The following is an 11,389-nucleotide window of genomic DNA, read 5'->3' on the forward strand; positions in this document are numbered from 1 at the left end:
TGGCAGCCCTAATTCTTAGATTACAGCATCCCAACTACTGGAAAAATCCTGAAGTGAGGAAGGGCTGCTTTAATACAATCAAAAGTCCTACAGCTATGAGCCAATTAGACTTTCCGCTCCTCTAGTTGAAACAGTTATTATTTTTCAAGATGTGGCAAGCTAGCTGACGGTCACTGCACTTGATTGTGTGAAAAGATTTAGAATACAGGGAACGGAACTGGCTAGTGAAAAGTCAAAGAAACACAATCTGAGCCCCTTTTCTACATAACGGTCTCCATGATACTCTACCAACACAAGTTCCTGCATATTACTTTTAGAAGAATCAGGTTTGTATATTAGAACTGAGGTTAATTGATCACAGAATAGGAATTATCTGATAAATCAGAAACCTCCAACGTTTTAGGGTGAATTTTTTTGTAGACCCCCTCCCCCAATTAATTCTTTCAAAAACTTATCTTTTTCCCTCTGAATACAACATAGATGAAAGGATCAGTTCTATACCTTCTCTTCAAGGGCTGCCATCCTTTCGTTCAGATGAAGCTGAAGCCGTTCATTGGATTCATCCGAAGTCTATCTAACAGTATCAGACAGCCGCTTGTTATGTTCCTCATCATTTTCTCCCGCTGAACGAGCCTGTAGGACAAGATGAGCCAAGTAATTCCAACCAAGCTGCTTTTTCCCAAAGACTGCAGAAATAACACTAAATAGTAATGAATCCCAGAATCACACTCCATTTTATATAAACCATATATAACCCACCCTCCATTTTACAAAATCTCCTCTGAACAAATCTGACCAGAAAACCCTATGAGAGGTTCACCATAAGTCAGAAACCACCTGGAAGGCACACAACAACAACAATTGTTCATGTATAGAAGTCTTAAAAACCATTCCAAGAGCACAGCTCTGATTGAATGATTTAGAGAGAACCCACTTTCTGTTAATTTGTTCTGCTTCTTCAATTATACCACTTGAGAGAATCCAATCTATGATATTAATCACATCAAAAATTAGAATGATCTATACAATCAATTTGACTATATTTTATTCCAGAATATAAATAACAAAATCTTTCACTGTCCACTATTGTACTATTGCCAGTATTTTTTATCTGAATAAGTTGAGGAGCACCTAAAATGGTTCTTCAGAAAACATCTGATTAGTAAACAAAGCCAGAGTTGGCTACAGGTAAGAGTGGATCATAGGTTATTCATGCAGGCTTTTTTAACAGAAATGGTATGTTAGCATCAGCAAGAAGGGAGCCTTTTGCATGAGCTTCCTGCTATTTAATTTTCCTCCTGCAGCAATCATAGTCTTTTTACCATCAAAAATAATCCATTTGTTTGCCCAGTTCACAGTATTGTTCTGGGTTTTCTTACTTTCCCTTCATAAGTATCTCAATGCAGGGATCAAGTGTGGTGTTGGAGTGTGGTAGGAGATGTGATTACCCATTTTTACTTTATTTCCATCAGGAGGTAGAAGAAGGTAGCGTACACCACAGATGACATTTTCCCTGGGGAATGTCATGATCTCCCTGAATCTTTCTTTTTGTTTTTTTTTAAATGCATGTGGTATTCTCGTTATAGAAGTACGCAGCAAGACAGACCACGGGACTATCTGAAGTAATGTTGCAAAAACCTGTACTAAAAGTGGGACTTGCAGAATGGGGAAAGTGGCAACAGCCTCCTGAGAAGAACAGCCAATGAGTCTGAGCGTGTTGGTGAATGTTTGAGTTATTTACTGGGTGGCCTTCTAAACTGAAGCTTAGTGTGGGTGTCTGCTACAATCACGGGACCCAAACTGAGCACTAAACATAGTGTTACAATCCCAGTGCATACTGATGGTACAATCCAGCTTCTGTAGTGAAACTGTTGCTAGTATGAACGGACTAAGAGTGTTCCTTTTACCTTATTAGTTCAATTCACTTCACAAATGCAGCAACCATTTGAATGGCTCCATGTAACTATACCATATACAGAGTTGAACTATGAAAGCTTTCCTGTGTAACTAGATAGTACAGTTTTAAAACTGACATTACAATCCATCCTTAAAAATAAGCTGCATAATGTGGTTGAAAATTTGCCCAAGATCAATTGGAGAAGCTGCTCTTCACAGTACAGTTATTACTGTATTTTCTGGCATATAGACTACTTTTAACAAAGGAAAATCTTCTCAAAAAGTAGAGGGTCGTCTTATCGTGGGTGTTGTCTTATAGGGCAGGTGCTGAAACCTCCAAGCTGGACTGGAGAACTGCAGTCGCCGCATTGGTGGGGGAGCTCACAAACGACTGCGGCTGCATCCCACCATATGCGGCAACCACTGTACAAGTACGATAGAAGAAATCCACTCACTAGGTTCATGGAAAGAAGTGACTTAACACAGTCCTGATGACAAGGTGAGGGGGCACCTCAATGGGAAGGTGTAAGTGAAGAGCGGAGCAAGCTGCAGGTGTCTGGGACACCTGGGGTTATGGAAAAAGAGCTGTGTTTGCGAAACCGCTCTGATAGTCTTGGAGACAGACGGGCTGGGCAGGCAAGGAGAGCTGACCAATCTAAACAGGCTTTGTATACAAACATGTTTTCCTGCTACGTACCTGCATGTCTAAGCATTGAAGTAAAAATACCATATTGAAATCAAATCTAATGTTTTTTTAATTTTTATTTGGTGTGCATTGGAAGAGGGGTAGTCTTCGGTGTGTATATACCAAACTCTATATTTAACTGGAAAAGTTGGGAGTCGTTTATACGCCCAGTCATCTTATACGCTGGAAAAAATATGGTATCTGATACCACTTCAAAACGAGACATAGGTATACTTTTTGCAACAATATCCTGACCTGGTTTGCTGTAAGGGAAGTCTTAGACATTACAAGAAGTCCAGTATTGTGTACATAAGGAAACCAACTACCCGTGACAATTCTTGGTTCTTTTCCTCCAATTGAGCTCCAGCTGCCGAAGTCGTTCTTCAATACTGCCGTGCCTTTCCTCTGCCTACAGAGAAGACATTCTCCAAGTAGGAGCAATATTTACAAAGTGTTGGGATTTGGGATGGAGAAAGATGTGTTTTTTGTACAAAATCTTATGTATACAGTATCAGACATAGTCCCTAAAATACAGGGATGTAAGAAGTCACTGTGATGGATTTGTTTTCATTAAAGATGTGTGGCATACCTATTTAGATGACAAACTGATAACCTGTGAGATGTGGAAACAGGCTCTCAGACCTGTTGCTGGAGTAATGATAAATGATACACAGAGGGATGTTTGAATTTAAATCTAAAAATAACTTGCACCAAACTAGAGGCTGTAAGAGTGCAGGATGGGACATTTGAATCTTGCATATACAGCAGAGGTAAGCATCAGGCAGCCCCACGTAATAGAATCAGAGTTGAAGAGACCACAAGGGCCATCAGTCCAAACCTCTGCCATGCGGAAAATCTCAATCAAAGCTCCCGACAGATGGCCATCCAGCCTCGTTTAAGACCTCCAAGGAAGGAGACTCCACCACACTCTGAGGGTGTGTGTTCCACTGTCAAACAGCCTTACTGTCAGGAAGTTCCTCCTAATGTTGAGGTGGAATCTCTTTTCCTGTAGCTTGCTATCCATTGGTTCAGGTCTGTCTCTGAGCAGCAGATCCAATCCCCCCTCCTATTGGCCCATTGTGTCATCCCATTAATGTAAAACATCTGCTGATGAAATACAGTGGCACAGTTTTGCCAAAATTTGTTAGTACCCCCAAGCAAAAACGTGTGTGGAGAGAGAAAGGATCCTAAACTTAAAATAAGTTTAATATAAATATAAAGCAATAACTACAACTCAGAGTAGGGGGACAGTTGGGAAGCATTATATACATCTTTGCCTTCATTGTCTGAACTTCCTCTTGCATTTTCCAGGGGTGCTACTGCCAATCCTCTAGAGCTTAAACCCAGCGTTACATACATTATTCAGCTATATCATATTATTGCGCTGTTGGTTTAACGGACCATTAGAGATTTCCACACAATTAAAGTACAAATGAAAAAAAATCATTGAAAATTCTTAAATTAAATGTAAAAAAAAAAGAGTTTGATGGAGGAAGTTGATGATGGACATTGTCCTGACCTAATAACCTTAATGGATTAAAACAAGCAATTACAACAAATTGGTTCTTAAGGTTGATTGTAAATAATGAAATAAAAGGCTAATTGTCATGCCTCCAGAGCTCTTTGATGCTCTTGAGACATATATTTAGTTGAGATTATATTAGACTTTCTATGTATCAGTTAGGAGGGGAAAAAGAGATCTACAGCTTTAAGAAAGACAGGATTGTGGTAAATCCCAGGGTCTTATACTGTCTCCCTCTAGCTAGTTTCAGTTGTGTAGTAAGATTTCAGCCAAGTCCGACTGGAGAGATATTTTCCTTGACAAAGATAAGTCCACAGAAGAAGAAAGATAAAACCCACCAAGAAGAAAGAGCAAGGTATTTAGAAGGATTATTGAAAAAGGAGTCATTTCATGTTTTTGTGTTTAGTCTTTTGTTCAGGCTGTGTTCCTAAGAGCCAGAAGTCTTGCTACACCCAAAGTCCCTGTATCGCTCTTGGGACAAAAACCTATTATATACAGAAATTATAAATTTGAAGACAGTACAAAATTATAAAGTAAATAAATAACTAAAGTGGTTAGAGAAATAGTAATTTTTGTTATTTAAAACATGTTTAATATGACATAGCAATTATTTGGTATTTTACTCTGAGCCCTACCACTTAGGCACCACCCTTTTATTCAAGTTCCTCTTTTATCTCATGGTCCAAACTTTGGCATTGGCCCACAACCCTTCTGGGCATGCAGCTCAGTTTGTCAGTGTCCCTGCTGCTTCAGAACAAGCCTACATTTTGCTATACACTGTTTTAGCATCTTCCTTACCTCTCAACGTTTGTTTGTATTTATCAAATTAACAAGGTTTGCAAAAATCTCACATGTACAGTGGACCCTGTTATAGCTGTGGGTTTGGTTCTAAGGTCCCCCCATAATTAACGATCTGTCATGCTCAAGTCCCATTAAATATAATGACACAGCAAAATGGTGTCCCTATTTAAAAAATGGAAAATCAAGGTTTGATATTTGAAATTTATACTTTTTTTTGAACATTTTCAAACTGTGCATGTTTGAATCCATGCCACAATTCTTATCTTAAGACATGTCCTCATGAAAATAGCTGACTATGATGGCACAGCCACAATAAATGGTTCTCATCTCAACTCACCTAACCTCAAGCAATTCTCTGCATTTGACAGCAGTTTGTTTTATTTTATCCTTCGAGGAATAAATTTTAACCTCATAATCTGTGGTCACAAAACAGAAACCCAGCATGATCAGCTATTACATATTTAAAAATCTTATCAGAAGCCATCATCCGAAAAGATAAACTCATGTCAATCACCCAATGGATGCAACAGAGAGGGTAAAAGTCATATCAAACTAACTAACAGCTCTATGTCTTCTAACACTCTCTCCAATCCCAAGAAAGTTGTAAAACCTGGACAGAAGTAAACTCTAAAAGCATTCTGGACTTGTTGGTACCGTCCTGCTGTTACTTGCCTTGGTGAGTGCAGCTATCCTTTGGGCCAATTCAGCCTCCACCTCAGGCAAAGTCTCAGCTTTCCTCATTGTCTGTTGCAATTTTGTTCAGCCAGTTCTAGAAGCTCCTCGGAGGTGGCGTGCCTTTTCCTCACACTGAAGAACAAATGCAGAAAGTTGGTTTAATATATGGAGATGGACTGTTAAACACGCTCCAACATGTACCACAGCCCGTTGTTTCTAATGCACATATTCAGTGTGAGTCAAAAGGAGACTCATTTCTGTGGTGGCCATATATTTAACAGTATGGGAAACTACATGTCACATTTCAACTGTTTATAAATTGTTTTCAACTATTTAAACTGTTTTAATTGTTAAATTATTTAAAACTGTTTCATTATATAAACTGCAGTGCAACTTTGTGATTATTTTTCATTTGTTAAAGGTTTACAAACTGAACATTGGCATTTATGTTCTTTAAGAATAAAAAAATGATGCCTATGAAAAGTAAGTTCTCACAAATGCTTCATAGAACTGTAATCCTGTCCACGCTTAGGTATTATTTATTTGAAATATATGTACTCACCTCCCAGCCCACAAGGCCCTGAAGCCCCCAGATGATGAACAAATAAAAAATAATAAAAACATATAATGTAAAAATATTTTTAAACAATTAAAACACTATTTAAAAAATCCTAAATCAGTCTAAAAACAATCACAGAATCCAGTTTTTAAAACAGTTAAAACAGTAATTTAAAATATTAATTCCTTGAGGAACAGAATTGTTTTTGGCTGCCTGCCAGAAGCTTAAAAGAAATGGGGCCAGCATAACTCCTTGGGTAGGGAGTTCCACAGTCAAAGAGTTGCTTCAGAAAAAGCCCTGTTACATGTGCCCATCAACCTAACTTATAACATGTTGAGACACGAACATGGCCTCCTTTGAAGTTCTCAAATTTCTGGCCGATTCATATGGCAGGAGGTGGTTTTTTCATATATTTTGGGCCAAGTCATTTAGGGCTTTGTAGCTCTTGAATTTTGCTCAGGAGTAAATTGGAAGCCAGTGCAGTTCTTGCAGGACAGAGTTATAGGTTCTAAAATGCATACCTGACACCAATCTGGCTGCTGCACTTGCATTAATTGCAGCTCCCAAACACTTGTGAAGGGCAAACCCAAATAGACTACATTACAACAGTCTAAGACATGAACCACTCTATGGCCACATCTGCTTTCCCAAAGAAGACCAGTTGGCACACCACCCAAAACAGAGAAAGGCACCCATTTCCACTGCAGCAACCTGGCTTTCCAGGGCAGCACTGGGTTCAAGAGCATCCTGCAAGCTATAAATTCTGATCTTTTGGAGGGAGTGCAACTCCATCCAAAACAGCTGTTGATCCCAATCATACTAATCTATGTTTGGGATCACAGCTTGTTCTGGATGGAGTTGCACCCTCCAAAGATCAGAAGCACCTCATCTTGTCTAGATAATCCTCCACCTATTCACTGATATCCAGACCTTTTACTGCACCCAGGCTTGATTCATTACTACACAGCCTCATTGCCACTGATTATAAAGGAGGCTACAGCTGGATAGCTCAGCTATCTGATATCAACCACAGCTGTGGATGACCTCTCCTAGTGGTTTCATGTAATGTTAAAAAAACAAGGGACAGTATGGGACCACACTGCTAATGACCAAATGCTGACAACAGAGCCCTAACATCACTCTCTGGGAGCGTTCAGCCAAGAATAAATGGAACACTGCAAAACAATGCTCCCAAGTCAATATCAACCAAACAATCCATGTCAGTGGAACCAAGTGCTACTGAAAGATCCAGGAGGAGCAACAAGGACACACTCCCCCAGCCAACTCGTGGTGTAGGTCCACCAAGGTGACCAAGGCTGTTTCTATCACATAACAGTGGAATGGATCCAGGTAATCTTTTCCATGCAAGAAAGCTTGTACTTGTGCTGTGCTGCCCTTGAACCTTACTTGGCTCTTGAACCTTACTGAAAGAGGGGATTAGAATGGCCATTAGTTACCTAGGTGGGGTCCGTGATGTTGTTTTCAACAAAAGTCTTACAATTGCTTCTTTTAGAGAGGTTGGACCACCTCCATGGTTAGGCAGGGGGACAGTTGGCAGCAGGGTGGATGGCACACCAACAGAACCCCAGAGGTGATGATGCTGGTCAAGTCTCCGTGACAAGAAGACCTACACAATGAATGGACTTGGGCCTGGGCTTTTTAATGGCAACCTGCTCCCATGTGAATTTCATGATCAATACGCATCTGAAGTGCCTTCTTTGGGTAATTCCAAGGTAGGCCTTTTCAGATGTAGTATCCTATTTGTCGAATTCTCCACAAAGAAGAGGAGTACAACGGCAAAGAGATTTTTTTTATTTAACTAGGCTTTTTCACTTTCTTAATTCTTTCATTAAATAATTAATAAACTCATTCTTTTAACAACTTTGCTATTTTAAACATTGCTTTTATTTTTCATTTTTTTATGTTATGCTATTTTGTGGTATTTGAAAGTGCCATGGAAATTATTTCATTCAGTGAGACATACAGTATATTTAAAATAACTTAAGGCTAGCCAAACTCACACTGGCCAGCTGAACAGTGGGTACAGGAGTGAAGGAAGAGGTAGTACTTCTGAAACAAAATTCCATAGGTTAAAAAGAAGATGCATTTAGGCAAAAACGTCCAGCTGAGGAAACAAAAGGGAGTTTCAAACAGAAATCCGTTTACCTTTTAGCCGATTGCCCTAGTATTCTAGGTGGCCTGGAGCAAAGGCCCATTACCTGGCGATGGAGGAGACTCTTTATTGCCAGTTCATTTTCCAGTTTGTCATTGAGGTCATGAATGGAAGTGGCTTCTCTCTGGGCTGCCAGATAGCGCTTCTCCAGAGTAGTGATCCTCTCCTCCATATCTTCTTTGTGCTAAAGCTGGAAGGTAAGGCATGAAAGAAATCACTTACTTGCAACTGTATGCCCTGAAGCTGTCACAACTTCTCTTATGAACAAGGTAACTAGAAGTAATACCACGACTGATAAAAGTCAGCTCCTGCATTCAGTGCTTCATAGCAAATGAGGACCCCATTATAACTAGAGTACAGCACAGTGAACAGAGGAATCTTAAAATGTAAACTCCCCTGCATAAATAGGTCTGATTCCATACCAAATCAAAACTACTTTTCAAGGGGCTAACTCAAAGAGTCCTAGGTTGAAGCTTTGAAAAAAATACATTAATTAATTGTAAAATGTTATTTCATTTATTTTCCCCTAACTCTGTTGAACTCTAAAGATTTCCTGATTAACATGATGTTAATATTCTACACTTTAATGAGTTAATTATTTAGGTTCTGGAATTTGTTAGCAGGGACTGGTATTCTCTTTGGCCTGTTACAGACAGCCAAAATAAAGCTGCTTCGAGTCACAGTGGAAGTATGGTGTTTCAATGATGCATGCGTCCTAAGAGTCCAGAAGCACACCAAAGCCACGTTCCAGTCCTTAGGGCTGAAGTGTGGCTTTGGTGCGACTTCTGGACTCTTAGGATGCATGCATAATTGAAACACCATACTTCCACTGTGACTCGAAGCAGCTTTATTTTGGCTGTCTGTAAGAGACCTTTGTCAGTTCAAAAGAGCCTGGCTCTTACAAGGACAGGAAGAATTAGGATTAGGGGGAAATGCATAATATAAGGAGTCCTGGTGGCACAGTGGATAAACCACAAGGTTGCGAATTTGATACCAGCCAGGACTCAAGTTCAACTCAGGCTTGCATCCTCTGAGTCGCTAAAATGAGTACTCAGCTTGTTGGGGGCAATTAGCTTACACATTGTAAATCGCTTAGGAGTGCTTTAAGTGCATTGATAAGCAGTATAGAAATGTACTTGCTATTGCTATATGGTTCACTGCTGGCTATCTTGTGCATTTTAACAATCACACCAAGAAAATTCCATTAAAATTACTCAAACTGGGCCATCCAGAATATGTTTCTCAGGAAATTGCTCCTACTCCCACCTGGCACACCTGCAGCTTGGTCCGGGCTAGGTTGGCCTCCCTTCCATTAGAGCTCGCATTCATTTTACTTTACTTAATTATGAGATCTGTTAAAGATTCTACGGTTAAGTGTTTTCCCAAGTTGTGTTTTCATTTTATCAAGTTGTAAAGTTTGGAGCTCAAGACACCAGAGGCTGCTTGAATCATATCCTGCTCTAATTGAAAATTCTTCCCAGTTGGAATTCAAGAGAGAACTTCGTGAATATAGTTTTAACCATGATGTGTATCTGGATGACTGGTTATTAATTCGAAATTTTCTAAATGGTTTAGATTATATAATTTGGGGCCATCAGATGGCTGTTTATCTGGGAATCTTACATTCTAAAGCTTAGACAGGCTTTTACAGCTCTTCGCTTTCAACATGCCCTCAGCTATGATTGACGGTAGATATTCACATACACCTAAGGATTCCCGTTTTAGTATTTGTGGAGCCCCAGAAATTGAGGATTTGCCTCATTATTTGTTCTCTTGCTCACTATATACTGGTCCAAGAACAAAATTTATGGGATCCATTCTGTCCAATTTACAGTCTAATACCATTTCCGAAAGATTTTTTATCTCTTGTCTGATATGATTCTAAGGTAACTTATAAGGTTTCGCTGTTTGCTTCAGCAGCAAACAAAATTCGGGCAAGGGTAAATAGCAGACATTGCAGTTGATTGTCGAGGGGGATGACCTTATCTAAACTTTGAAGCTGTTTTTGTTATTATTAAAATGTTTTTATGATTGATAGGTGGATGTGATCTTACCCAATCTTGAAGTGTTTTTTTTTCCTTTTAACGTTGTTTATTTAATTGATTGGAAGTATTTATGTATTAAATCTGGATGCTATTTGATGGAATATTTTTAATTCTGAATTGTTGTTATTGGTTTTATATTTTATCATGCGAATGGCCTTTGGTTAAGCATTATAAGATTGATTGATCATATCATTAAAATTCAATTAAAATCCCAAGAAAATCCCTTAGAGTCACCATGACCTGTTACAGACAAGCCAAAATAAAGCTGCTTCGAGTCACCGTGGAGGTATGGTGTTTCAATGCATGCGTCCTAAGAGTCCAGAAGCCACACCAAAGCCATGCTCCAGGCTGGAGCGCGGCTTTGGTGTGACTTCTGGACTCTTAGGACGCATGCATCATTGAAACACCATACCTCCACTGTGACTCGAAGCAGCTTTATTTTGGCTGTCTGTAACAGGCCCATAAATCAGAAGTGACTTTGAAGGCACACAACAACACAGAGGATCAAAAAGCCCAGGCTGCCAGAGTGCATATTTTGGGCTGCTTCGACAGTTACCAGTCTCTGGATTACCTTGGTTATTTCCTGAAGCTTTACTGAAAACATTTTACATGTATCATGGGAAGCAGAGACAGACAACAGAATGAATTAATACAAGCATAACTTTCTTTCATTAACTTAATAATACAAGAAATGTGAATAAGTATATTTGTTCAACCATGTTCTTTATATACCCTGCTTTTTGACTGAGAGTGAGCAGGAACCAAGCATGCCATGATTCAATTGTGCAGATTTTTTTGTAAAAAAAAATGTATTTTTTTGTTTGTTTTCAGGTAAGCACTGAAAACATTTTTCATTAAGAATCTTCTATTCTTGATTCGCTGACAAATATCTACACCCATCCACTTGTGCTGCACTTATAAGTGGATCAGTGTCTTCTAGATGAAATATTCATATCATTCCTTACCAATCTTTAGCATCACTTTTTATTAATATTTAATATATAAGGTACATCAAATGCTAGTGTGTATATAG

This window comes from Sceloporus undulatus, chromosome 4 (assembly GCF_019175285.1).
Source record: "Sceloporus undulatus isolate JIND9_A2432 ecotype Alabama chromosome 4, SceUnd_v1.1, whole genome shotgun sequence".
In the NCBI taxonomy this organism is placed as follows: Eukaryota; Metazoa; Chordata; class Lepidosauria; order Squamata; family Phrynosomatidae; genus Sceloporus; species Sceloporus undulatus.